Here is a 14,474-nt window from a genome sequence, read left to right as displayed (position 1 = left end):
TGGTGACTACAGTAAGACCCAACTCATTAGATGCTTTTAAATCTTTCAAATACTGGGGTGCCTGGGTGGTTCAGTCCATTAAGCATCTCACTTCAGCTCAGGTCATGATTTCATGGTTCCTGAGTTTGAGCCCCTCATTGGGCTCTGTGCTGATAGTGCAGAGCCTGCTTGGGATTCTCTCTCTCCCCCCCTCTCTCTCTGCCCCCGCCGCACTCACATTCTGTCTCTCTCAGATTAAAAAAAAAAGGTCCTTCAAATATGGATCTACTTGCTTCTTTTGTCTTTGTCCAACCTCAAAAGAAAATGCAATTTGTTCCACAGAAGGTAATTAACATCAATCTCCAAAGGCCAGCCTACCTCCACTTGCAGGGAAAGGTCTAAAAATAAATTGTCGCTGACCTTAGTGGCACTTTGCCCCTGAGACTGCTAACACACACAGATGAGAGATTTACAAAGGATTTAACACTCCTCCCCACAAAACACAAAAAATTATAAAAACATAATTCAGAGGATTTGAAACCCCAGAGAAGACAACATACTGCCCTCCTCTGCTGGTGAAAAATATGGATAGTGTCTCTAAATCAATTGGTTTCATTCCAGTTACTTAGGAGCCAAGTACTTTTTCTTCTAATTTACTATTTCAGAGGGCTGAAAAATAGCCACAGTGCACTGCAAGCTAAGCCAACTTCACAATTGTTTTTAAGATCAAAATGAGAAACTGTACCAAACAGGTTAAGCACACTTGGAAATTATGCCACGTGCTTTGGGCCCAGCAGGCGAGAAGAAGAGCACAAGGTTTGGTCTTAAGAGGCACTGGAGGAATGGAGCCCTTTGGGGTCCACAGTGCTGTATCCACCGTCTGGGCTACACCTTAACACATGTTAGGGCCGCAGTTCCGTAAACCGCAACATGACAGTGCCACCATTTGCACCTTAGAGGACTGCTTTGGTAGCAAATAACATGTAAAGGACCCACACGTAGGTGGCATGCGATGTTCCTATTTTCTTTGCCCTGGCCCTTGGGAAGCCAGAGGAAATAGCTGCTTTATGAGTTGGATTACAAATGGAAGAAAACCTGGAGCTGGGGGAACCACACCCTTTGGGGTTTGCAGACAGAAAGGAAACACACAAGACAATGACTGAAGGTTATTCTGTGGTCGTAGGGCTCTAAGGACAATGACAACAGCTCTTTACAGACCAGGCACTATGTTTTCCAAAGGATGACCAAGGAGGCAGATGTCATCCCCTCTTTACAGATAAAGAAACTGGCTCCGAGAGGCACTGTGACTTTCACAACTGGTAAATGACACAGCCAGGATGAGAACTCAGGCTTAATCGGTCTATGATCACCTTCAGAATACCCCGAGGTACAACAGTTTGTAAAAGTTTCTTTTTATACAGCCCATTATCATATTTGATCTTAGAGGCAAACCTATGAATCAGAATGCCACTGAATGACCCTAATTACAGACAAGGGACTGAGTTCACTGGGATTAAACAGCTTCCCTTTCAGATGACAGTGTCAGGGTGGACCCTGAATACAGATCTTTCAGTCTCAAATTCCTTTTTTCTCATGCTGCCAGTGATTTCCCAACTATGCTCTACAAAGCAGAGGCATCTCAAAGCACAGGCACCGGGGCCTGGCAGACCCTATGTGGGGCCTAATTCTCCACCTCTCCTTGTATCCACCCTATTTACAATGTGGTCCTGCAGCCCCATACACCAACGATTGAGGTCTATTTCCCGACCCTTGCTCTAGGCTGGCCTGGCTTTGACCAGAAGAACAAGGTAAAACGGACAACGTGCCCTTCCCAAGCATAAGCCAAAAGGCCTTGGCACATTTCCACTCTCTTTGGAAACCCTGCGTGCTGGAAAATAATGGAGGAGAGGGCAGTTGCTTCAGCCAAGGCTACCCTACAGCAGCCTGCAGTCAACCAACCCCAAAACAGCAAGAGAGCCCAGCCAAGGTCACCTAAGTAAAGACATTTACATAAAGTATACCAATCCCAGTTTAGTTCACCAGACTTTCCCCCCCATAAAACATAAAAAACAGAAAAAAAAAAAAAAAAACAGAAAACTTGTTGCTTCAAGCTACCAAGTTTTGGGGAGCTTTGTTACACAGCAATAACCACCCTTTATACCTTGCTTCCCAAGTTGGGGAATCTTTTGTTTTAATCTTCTCATATAAAATTTTGTGTAACCAAAATATTGTTATGCTTTTCCACCTATGTAAAATTTTGCTTAATGGGAATATTCTGGTGCTTTAAAAAATAAGTTGGAGAAGTACTACACTGGGCTATAATAACCACCCCTACCATCTTCCTACCTGTGTTCTTCAGTGAGTGAGCTTTGAATGTGTTCTATGGTGTCACTAGGAAGTAAAAGAAATGCACACACACCAAAGCTGCATTTGAACTGACCCTGATGTTAAGATTTGGAACTCATTAACTTTGTTACCATCACTTAGTTCCAAAGATTTAGTGCATTTATAATGGCACATAAAATACAGCAAGATACATTAGAATGAAGTAAGAAAAGTGAATAGGAGATTAAGTATCAGGTCAGAAAAAGAAATCGGATACAAGGTTCTATTGCACAGAATGTCACTCTGGGCATTTTACCGCTTTTTGCCCACCCAGCATCCACTCTCTTCAACTGGTCACAGAACCCATTTCTCCATGGAGAAACTTCCATTTCCTCACTCTTGGTCTATGTGGTCCATGTGAGTTGGCCACATGCCTGGTCCAGTGGGCAGGTCAAGCAGAGCATGAGGTTAAAGTGGAAACAGGTGATATGAGCTGACTCAGTGAGCCCACTAGCAGAAGTGGTCTGTACTTTGGGGGTACAGAATCTCTCTTCCCACTAGGCTTAGAGCTGGAGGATTCAGCCTATAACCCCTCAGAAACACCACATAAAGAGGAAAGATGTTTACAGAAGAAGGCTCAGAACCCCAATGGCTGTGTTGAGCCTTCACGAGGGCCAACAAATTCCCCGTTTGATGAAGGCCGGCTTTTTTTTTTTTTAACGTTTATTTACTTTTGAGACAGAGAGAGACAGAGCGTGAACAGGGGAGGGGCAGAGAGAGAGGGAGACACAGAATCCGAAACAGCCTCCAGGCCCCGAGCTGTCAGCACAGAGCCCGACGCGGGGCTCGAACCCACGGACCGTGAGATCATGACCCGAGCCGAAGTCGGACGCTCAACCGACCGAGCCACCCAGGCGCCCCGATGAAGGCCAGCTTTAACTGAGATTTTCCCATTCAAAAATGTCCTTACCATCACAGAACACACATTTGAATCTGGCTTTCTAACAGCCAACATAAAGAGGAAAACTTGATGGGTTATATACAATTCTATGTCCACAAGAAGAAACTAAGTGCACAGAAGAGTCACACCTTTTCCTGGAACTAAGACCCAGGAGGAAATCTCCCCAGAAGGCCATTATAAAGATTCCACAGCCCAATGTTCATAGCAGCACTCTCAACAATAGCCAAATTATGGAAAGAGCCTAAATGTCCATCAACTGATGAATGGATAAAGAAATTGTGGTTTATATACACAATGGAATACTACGTAGCAATGAGAAAAAATGAAATATGGCCTTTTGTAGCAACGTGGATGGAACTGGAGAGTATAATGCTAAGTGAAATAAGCCATACAGAGAAAGACAGATACCATATGGTTTCACTCTTATGTGGATCCTGAGAAACTCAACAGGAACCCATGGGGGAGGGGAAGGAAAAAAAAAAAAAAGACGTTAGCGTGGGAGAGAGCCAAAGCATAAGAGACTGTTAAAAACTGAGAACAAACTGAGGGTTGATGGGGGGTGGGAGGGAGGGGAGGGTGGGTGATGGGTATTGAGGAGGGCACCTTTTGGGATGAGCACTGGGTGTTGTATGGAAACCAATTTGTCAATAAATTTCATATATATATATAAAAAAATAAAATTAAAAAAATAAAAAAAAAAAGATTCCACAGCATGTCCTGAAACATCAGAACATGTTGAAACGACACTCCATCAGAAACACTTTTGCATAGAGCACACCTCGCTACAGATGGATAGCATCAAATCAAAGCGTAAATCAGGAAAAGGCCACTCTGCACCTGTGTGTATGGGGAGGGAGGATGTATGGTGCACATACCCTATGCCCAGATGACCCGCTCTGTTAGAAACAGAGACGGCTTTACCTCCCAAAGCTCTCATCCCTGCTCTCAGCCAAGCTTTTATTAGCTACTGTGCAGCAATGGGTTTGAAAATATCATATTCTCTCGGCACGGTACCTAGCACATAATTAGTGCTCAATACACGACTATCACTTATTACTATCAATTCCAAGCCCCCGAAATGAGGCTTATATCTGTTGCCACAATTTAAGTAGAAAATCACAGACTTCAGTCTGCTTGCAGCAAAGCCTTTGATGGCACCTATGAATGGCAAATACATTCTCTGCATGGAGGAAAAGAATGAGCTTCATTTGTGCAGAGGCAGCTACAGCAAATGTGGGAAGCATCTAAAATCATTCAGACATTCCTCCAACTTCCTTCTAACAAGCAACTTCATGCTGTATCAGGTACTCTTTTAGATTGGACCCAATGTTCTAGACATTTCTCCCATCCTCATCTACCAAAAATATCCCATTGATCCAGGTCTGACTCTTTTAACACCATGCTATCTGACAAATTAATGTGAACTAAGATGACAATCCTCATAGTCTAAGTGATTGGAGAGACCTTATAGATCCTTGAATCGAATGTCTTCATTTAACGAGTAAGAAATCTGACATCTAAGGATGTCAACTTATCAAGGTGACAGCTAGTTGGGGATGTCATATTAAGATGACTTAATGAGCCACCTCTCCCAGACATGACATTTCAACAAGCACCTTTCTTCCTTGGTCAAAATGATGAGCTGGTAGAAATTTCAAGTGCCTTTAGCAGACTGGTATTCCCATTTTGAGGTTTGTGAGTCTTTTAGGAACTACTACAATCAAAATGCCAAGCTTTTGGCCCCCTTATGGGGCCCCTAAGACCAATTATTCTACAGTGTCCATGTTTCAATGAACATGATATAAAGGAATAAGTGCTGGAAAATATTATTCCCAATGCCATCTTGTCTCATTCTCTTCTATGAGTGAGTCATCTCAAAATGCGGCTCAGAGCTGCAAATCTGAAGATGTAAAGTCACTGTGTTCTGATTACCCTGAAATGTCTTTATTCTTTTATTATATCCTAAAAATTCCAGACTGACAGCACATTTACTAGAGGTCACCAAGTTGAAAGAAGGGTACAAAACAGCCAAGTTTCTATAAAATGCCTTGTTTCATAATTCATGTTTTCTTCTGATACCAGAAAGCCTCTGCTTCATAAAAGAAATACTCTTCAGTCAATTGATAATTTGGTCTAAAAATCCATGTGATGATCTTTAGATGATTTCTTAACACTAACTGGAGAAGATGTGAGAAGTTCTCCCAAGGGCATGGTCTGTGAGCCACTGCTATTTTCTTACTAGTAGTCTTTCGACTTTTACAAGCATCAAGATTATCTGAGATGTTTCTCCACCAGTTTCTGTGGCCCCGTTCCACAGATTCTGACTCAGTGGGTCTGTGGGGCCAGGAATATGAGTCTAGGAGCCTCATGTGACTTGAACACAGGTGGAGTACCACCTTCCATGCTATTGAGTAGTGTTGGCTTTGCATGGTTCCAATTCGAGGTGATCACTTTGCTACTTTCAGCTTTTTTTTTCCTTTTAAAACACAATATTGGCCACGTATTTATAACATATATATGTGTATAACCACACTGACATACATGTCACTTTTACAGCCTCCAGGTATGACCACTATCAACCCCTTGGACCCAGAAAGGGAACCTATTAGTTTGAACTATATGAAACTGTCAACAGTCGACCGTTTCTGACTTACAAGAACAGTGGGTTCACACGGTTAAACCCACAATGGACATGGACGGTGCAGAACTGACCAATCTCCTCTCTTCCTCATGACTAAACAGACACAACCCTGTCACCTCAAGAGCCCTCCTAATGTCATGGCATTGGTTAGTCTTTATGATAATCCTGTAAGGTACTTTTCCAGAAAGAAAACTAAGACTCAGAAAAATTCAACAGCATACCCAAGGCCACAAGGCAATTCAGAAGCCTTGTTCCAAAATCAGGAACACCTGATCTGCCGGGCCGGGGGGGAGGGAGAACTGCCCTTCTTTCCAAATCCCAAGGAACCCATAGCTGACGTCAAAGCCTCAACATCCTCCAGCTGTCAAAGGCCCTCTACAGCCAGGCAGGCCCCCCACACCCCCCCACTCCAAACCTTCTGAGGGTCAGCAACACAGGACATGCTTGCACAGTGACCCCCTGCTGGAAGACAAGGAGGGGCTCCCTGAAAACCCAGGCAAATAGGACGAAAATGGTAACTGACTGAGAAAATAGGGCAAGAACTCCCATAACACACACACAGGCCATAATGCCAGTGGATAATTGTGGAGATCTCACACCATATTCAGTGGTCTAGATTTCAAAAGTCAAGGAAGCAGAGAACACAGTTTATGAGACTGTTGTCAAGGTGACCTCGTTTTATGAAGTTTCATCACCTGAGTGTATACCATACCGAATGAAAAAGGAACCAGAGCATGCCGACTCTACTGAAGATGAGCTGGATGTTAATGTGCGAAAGTGGGCTCTAAGTATAATTAATTTCATTCGGTACCGGAAATAAAACCAGCAGAGATAATATACATGACACCCTGTTATGGAACCTTCTTACTGGTGAGACCACAGTTCTTTTAATTTACCAGTGACTAAAATCAAATCTTCCTAGAGTCACGATAAACCTACCATATGATAAATTCCATTTTTAGCAAACTTCTGCTGTAGAACAGTACCTGATTAATACATTTATATTATACATGATAAAATTACAGTTTAACTTTCATATATTCAGGTAACAAAAAATAACACTTTCTCCTCTAAACTTAGCAACTAAATACTATCTACATGCCTATAAATTGCTAAGGGTACCAAACACAAAATCCATAGCCTGGGCCTATTATTAAAGTTATGCCAGATGCTCAAAAAAGCTAAACTTGATAGGAAAAAAAAAAAAAAACACATAGTAAGTATAAGTCATTTTATATTTTTCTTCCCCAAGAGAATTTAATTCATTTCCATATTCATTCCACAAATATATTAAGTGATTGATACACATTAATACACGCTAAACATTGCTCAGTGATTTGATTTTTATTTTATATATTATCAGTATAATTTATTTTAAAGGTAATGCTTTAGGCTACTTTATAATTTTGTATCCAGAGAATGTACAATGAGTTCATCTCAAGCACGTGGTTGGGACATGATTTAAAGTAGCTCAAGACACTCCAACTGAGAAAAGAGATCTAATAGGATCCATGGAACACCGACTGCCAATTGGGTGTGGTCCAATTCCCTGTCACCTGCTGTCAGCAGCCTTCCTGTGAACCTGCTTGGGTTCCACAGCTAGAAGCTGGGGAGAAGGAATGGGGTCTCTGCCTTCCACGGTGATGCAAACTAAAACACATTCTCCTCCTTCAGTGCAATAAATCTGCTTTCTGCATATTGACTAGGAAAGAGATCAAAATGAATATTCACCCATCTGAAAACAAACTGATGCTCTATAAGCTTTTATGCTTTGCCGCCCATAAAAAGTAAATGCTTTGCTTCTGCTTAGGCTGTTGCATTTTGAAATAAATCACTCTGTTAAACGGTGGCCTTTTCCTCCAAGGGAGATGCCAAAAACTCATCTGTTCTGACAAGTCCCTGACAACTCTGCTTTCATTCATCTTCTCCCTCACATGCTGCAATCACTGCTCTCTGGCCTTCGAGGTCACGCCCCCCCCCCATCAGCCCCAGATATAAAGTGAGTGACCCTGCCTTCCATCACATCCTCCGCCTTCCCCTTGCTTCCAACACTTGAGCTTCATATAAAAAGTGTTTAATGACTCATTAGTCTTCCGCGTTGTAAGCAGGAAAATTAACTGGATCAGATTTCCAGTGCAAACTGTAAGGACTTCCCCAACTATAAACCTAAACCGCAATGCCACAGAAGTAATCTCTCGCAGGCTAAGTAAGCAACAGCCCACAGCCACTTCCCACCGATGATACACACCTGCCCCTGGCTCTACACCCCACTGCCTCTTTCTGGGCTACTGCTCAAAGGCCTGATGGAGCACAGCCACAGGTGAACACAAACTCTTACTTGGCAGACATACACTACTTCTTCTAGCCCCGCTGCTATATATAGAATAGCAGCAACATATGATACAGCAAAAGAGAAAAACGAGAAAGAGGATCACAGACCAGTTTAAAGTTGCCTTTGGGTCAGGGCTGCACCACAACAAACTAAAGATTACAACTACTGGAACCAAAACTTCCGTGAAAGAGTTTAAGCTTACAGAAAAGAGTAAGACGCGCGGACAGGCAGAGGAAGGTGCACTAAACAGCATCCTTCCTTCAGCTGTAAGTAAATGAGAGCAGGAAGCCTCAGGTGGGTAAGGCTGGGCCTCTCCCGGCTCAGGCAGGTGGGTCTAAGGATGTAGCTACACCTAGTGATCAGCTCCGGATCACAAGCAGGAGGAGCAGGAAGCAGGAGGCCAGCCTGCCTTGTGGGGAGCACTCGGCACCTTGATTCTCGGAAAGTCTGGTGACAACATTGTCAAGATAAATCTGTTAAGTAACGTGCCAAGCGCTTTTAGTTACCTGGGGTGTTAAATGACAGAGACGGCGATGTCTGTCTTTTGCGGAAAACAGAAATCAGCTCTATTTTCGGATGTGCACTGGCGGTACCCTGAAGAGAAGGGTAATGAAAACCCTTTTTCTATCTGGAAGTTGAGTTCATTTCCAAAGGCACAGTTTCCTTTGATTTCCACATTGAAACTCCAGATTTCACGTACATTAATTTCCAGTGCTCTCCAAAGACAGAACTGTTTCTATTCTATTTCAGTGGGTTTGGAAACTTCTCATAAATGGACAAAGCATTATAACTGTATGTTTCTTATCTTTGCCCACTACCACCCCTCCCAATGCTCCCCTGTCAAGGGGCTTTACAAACAGGAAGTGCTCAATATTTACTTGAACGAAAGGCATTATTTTACAGACACATTGGGCTGTGCACTTATTACAACAAACCAACAAATACCTTCTATACACAATATCCACCCAGAAAAATTTCCAGTGGCTAATCATTACCACAAGTTTTAATTAAAACTTTATGTTGGGGTAAGTAAAATTACAGAAAACTTTTTCATTTAAGTTTTAACAACCGGCTGGCTCCAAGATCTTCCCCAGATAAGACTATCATTTGAAATGTCACACTGGCGGTTTCACCTAAGAGGCTGAGAATCATAGCACAGTCACGTCAGCCTGTTCATAATTTTGGCTGTGTTCATCAGGAGGCCAATAAGTGCATGAACGTGACTTCTATTTTTACCCATGGTTCTCTTTCAACTCTTGTCAAGGTAGGCTGACATTGCAAAAGGAGGATCCTGGCTCTTCGGGAAAAGTAGTTCTTACAAGCATCTGAACGCTCTCAAGGGCTTCCTGCAACACAGACAGCAGCCTGAAACCCTCTTCCAGTTTCAGATTCAGCAGGTCTGGGTGGGGCCAAGAGTCGGGCATGTTTCACAAGTTCCAAAGGGATGCTCTCACGCTGCTGGTCCAAGGACAGCACTTTAAGAACTGCTTTTTTAGATCAACATGTCCCAAAACGTGGCCACAAACCAGGATTACGTGGTGAGATGCTGGAGACCCTCCATGAACCTTTCACCTTACAATCGCCATAGCTCAGCCCTAGAAATTAACACTGGGAAGGGCCACTGCAGGTGCTCCTGGAGCACACCAAGTTTTAAGAAGTGCAGATTTAAACTCGGCTTGCCATCAACACTTGGCTCAATACCCCCAGGCCCTCCCCAAGGCCACCTAAAGCTGCTGAGGTGCAGGATGTAAGAACGACCTACCTGTCACTCTTTTGATTCCCTTCCCCTCCCCTCCCCTCCCCTCCCCTCCCCTCCCTTCCCTTCCCTTCCCTTCCCTTTCCACAAGTTCCATCCTTAAGAGCAAGGAGGGTGTAAGGGCAGCGACCCTCCTCTGCTAGGACCTCCAGAACTAATGTCACTGATGCCTGAGCACACAACACTTTTCTTCTCACACCCGTTTTCTTCTTTCATTTGTCTCTTACACACTTCTACTCAATGGCGGGGGCACTACAGACTCCCAAGGTTGGTGACTAACGCTTTCCTGCTCCCCGCCCAACACCAGCCCCTACTTACTTTTCTCTGTTGGGTTTTTCAGAGCCACAGAAGAAGCTCGGGCTTTCTGGCCACTACACTGGAAACCACAGCAAGATTTTAGGAACCCAAGAAGCTGCACCCTCTTATGATGCGAGGCTTCTATTATTTTGGATCTTTTTAAATGTTTCACTACTGAGTCTGAAACACGTTAGTAATGAAACCTTTGCTCACTTACAAAATGAGCTTATTAATGTGTTACGTTCGTGGAGATAATAAGCAACTGAGAGACGAAACTGTAAGAAAGTTGGTGGGAAAGCTGGTCTTCAAAGCCAAGAAGCTCAAAATTAAAGTAAAAAGCCTGGGATTGTAGACACCACCCTCAAGAAAAATGTTATACTGCTGAACAAATATGTAACTACTTATCAACGTGCCTGACCCCTCGCTGAAAGCTAAGTCTTAGGAGATTCAGATAATACATGCTCATTCTAGAAAACTTGATAAAACCTGAAATGAAAACTGAAAGGAAACAATACTTAATCCAAAACACAATTCCTCTACCAAAACAGTCACATACAGCCTATCGGTTCTTGGAATGTTACTAAAATTGTTATGGAACCATCGTGGAAAAATTTGAATAAGCCATCAACTTTTACAGAATTGCCACAGAAATATTTAAATTCTAAAACCAACTTTTGCCAAAAGTAAAGGCTTTGCTTCTTTCATCCAGTGTTTATATAATCTGAAGACACAAATTGGATTATTTGTCCATTAAGGAAAGTTCTTTCAGAACTTTCATTATTACTCAAGTTATATACATACTTACCCATACATCATGATATGTAAGTAACTCCACTTCTGAAAAACTGTATAATAACCCGTTGGAAACATGAAAGACTAAAACCTGTAATTTTCCAGATCGGCACAATTTATTACGCTCAAGCAGTAAATACTTCTTTACATACACATAACACTAAAAATGTTATAGTAATTTTCTACGCATATTTCTTTCATGCTCACTGATCTAAATTTGAAGTATTTCCATCACATGAATTATCAATCTAGTTAAAGCACCATAAAAATATAAAGTGTCATGACTATAGTTACCTGAAAAAGAAAAATAAGTCACAATGTTCAACAAATCTATTCCCACTCTTTATAAAGTGTACCTTAATTTTTTTTTGTATTTTAAAATAAGCTTAGACTTACAAGAAAGCTGCAAAAAATAGTACATCTTCCAAGTACAACGCTTCACCTGCCTCTCCTAATGTTTACATCTGACATAACCCTCACCAAAGTCCAAAACTAAGAAATGAAACATTGGTACAGGACTACCGACTAAACTATAGACTTTTTATTCAGATGTTGGCTGTTTTTCCCCAAATAGCCTTTAAAGAGTATTTTTAAAATAAACTTTTCCACAAGAGTCCCAAATTCACAAGGATATGGTAAGGTTTAATTTATTCCAAACACTGTGGTAGGAACAAAGGGCCAGATCTGCTTGTATTTCTATCTCTGCAAACCAGAGTTTTAAGAGAACTTAACACACCAGTCCCATTATAATGTAAAACTAAATACTCTGTTGTATTAAATATATTACAATTCAGCTTTTAAGAAATTGGGTCAAAGAAGAATGACCTGCCAGCTATTTGGCTTCTCACATGAAAAAGGAGAATTTCAAACAAAAGTAAAATGACTTAACTTTCTTGAGGCTGACTTGTGTTCCTTTTTACAATAGTTTTTTTTTTTTTTTTTTTAAGTTTATTTATTTTTGACAGAGACAGAGTGTGAGCATGAGCTGGGAGGTGCAGAGAGAGAGAGAGAGACACAGAATCCAAAGCAGGCTCCAGGCTCCAAGCTGTCAGCACAGAGCCTGATGCAGGGCTCGATCTCACAAACTGTGAGATCATGACCCAGGCCGAATGACCCAGGCCGAAGTCGGACGCTTAACCAACTGAGCCACCCAGGCGCCCCAACAAGTTATTTTTAATGACCATTAAAAGCCTAGAAGGCAGGAAAGTGAGCCTCCAACAAGAATATTAGAATTAGAAATTCCAAGAATATTAACAAATTAGAAATTGTAAAGATGGAAAACCATTTTTTAAATGGCATGTTTATAGTACATAAAGCCCACATGAACCACACACTGAATTCTTTTTTTCTTCTAGTAAGTTTAGCATTCTATTTCTGATCTCTGGACTCCAAATTCCCTATAGTCCGCCTCTAGAAATGATTAATTAATAAATATATAAATTCCAGTCCTTCCTGAAGAGGACACGAGATTATGAGCACTGCAGAAAGGGAAGAGCAAAGTCCCGTGTGTATAAATCTTAGTCACACAAAAAACCTGCCACCATTCACACAAAATCTCGTCATTTAAGCCATTGGGTGAGCTAAGGAGAACCCCTTCTGGAAAATACTCATTTCAAAGGCAGAGAAATGTCAGTCAAGTCTAACTTCCTACAATCATTCCTCTCCCTCCCTTCTGTGTCAGTTAATTCAGATACAAAGCGACTGTTTGCAAATGGTCAGCGTTCTTGTTAGTGTTCTAGTCTAAAAATTGTGATTGCCTGTTAGATCTAAGGCTTCATGTTAAGGGTTTTATGGGGAACCAAGAAGGAAAAAAATACTGACTTTGCCTTCAAGGAGCTTACAATCTATCTCCTCTACCTCTAAAACTGATTATCACATAAGGTGTGTCAGGGGAAAAAAGCAGCCAATTATTACAATTTCCAGAAGAATCCTAAAAAGAAATAAGCATCACTGTCGCTCATAACTTTCCCAGCATACACAAAGAAACTCACTTTTCCAAAGCATTAAGTGCCTCATGCCTATACTACCTACAATGCAAAGTGGAGAGAAAAAACCATAATGCATGGCAACATACCTGATCGCCGCACACACAAAGTTTACCAACTTCAAATATTTAGAATTTCAACATCTCCAAGCAGTCTCTCGCATATTGCCCTTCCTTTCCCCTTTAGCCACTAACACACTAGAATAACTCTGGCTTTCCAAACAAAAGGTAAGCACACCCACAAACAGAATGAGATTATTTCCTCTGAAAAAAAAATATGGCTAAATTTTAGTCAAAGTTTCTTGGGGTTTGACAGTTTAAATCAGCCTTAACAAGGACACAGGCCAGTACTATCTAATGCTGAAGTCCTTTTTTAATGATGAATGAGTGAGGCTTGAAATAAGCTACATAAATATTTGTTTCCATCCCCTTGCACACAACTTAAAAATCCACCCAAACGCTATTCGACAGGCTTAACTTTTAACAAATCCCAGGCAGGGACTTATGAATCTTAATAAGGAGAAAACCATCACTAAGGCCCTCATATTTGGCTTCTAACACTAATGAGTTACAAGGCTCTAAAACTGGTGAGTCTAACTCCATAATTCGCTAATAAGGCCAAAATCTGCATCAATTTTATATCAGACAGCAGTGTATCATTTTAAGCCCTCTGGAGCACGTGCAATTACTAGACAGTTAAGGAAATATTAAACTTAGGGAAAGGGTACTTCTTTATTGAAGTTGACAGTTTGGATTTCACAGCACAGAGCAATCTGCCAACCACGATCTCATTCTCAACTCTCCGGCCAACTGTGGTCAAGGGTCCTGTAGCTCAGCAACACACGGGACACAGGCGTCTGTGCCTCTGTGAACCCAGGACTCCAAAAAAAGTAAAACTGTACGTTTCCACAGACTAGACAGCCAAACCTCTCCGATGGTTAGAATACGCGTTTTACTGTCAGTGAAAAGCTCCTTCACCAAAAATTCTTTTAAAAGGTCCAACTTATTCATTCCTCCCTAATAATGATACAAACCTATTATGCAACCCAAGTTTACGCTCAAATAGCGGGGTTTTTATTTAACTAAAAACAAGAAGCCCAGCGCCACCATTGTACGTGGACCTTAATGAAACTAATACACATGAGAAAGTGTGCAAATGTGCACGAGTCTGGCCCATCCACCCACGTGTGTGCTCCAGGTATTGATGGCAACCTAGAGATAAACCCCCTAACACTGCGCGGCGTTGGGCCTCACGCCTGACCACCCCCACCCCCCCCCCCCCCCCACACACACACACCTGGAGTCTACAGGTCCTCTCGGCGAGGGGCCCCTCCCGGCTCGGCACGCCCCCGGCCGCGCTAGGAGACCCACGCGCGCGCACACTCACACACACACTTGCACGCACAG

General features: G+C 42.2%; 1 protein-coding gene across 1 annotated transcript in view; it reads right to left on the bottom strand.

Annotated features, from left to right (window-relative positions):
* PTPRM (protein tyrosine phosphatase receptor type M) overlaps positions 1 to 14,474 on the bottom strand; it is a 794,802-nt gene that overhangs the window by 779,225 nt on the left and 1,103 nt on the right.

The sequence above is a fragment of the Lynx canadensis genome, chromosome D3 (assembly GCF_007474595.2).
Source record: "Lynx canadensis isolate LIC74 chromosome D3, mLynCan4.pri.v2, whole genome shotgun sequence".
Lineage (NCBI taxonomy): Eukaryota > Metazoa > Chordata > Mammalia > Carnivora > Felidae > Lynx > Lynx canadensis.
The sequence above is the reverse complement of the archived record's forward strand: the minus strand, read 5'-3'. Positions and strand labels throughout refer to the sequence as shown.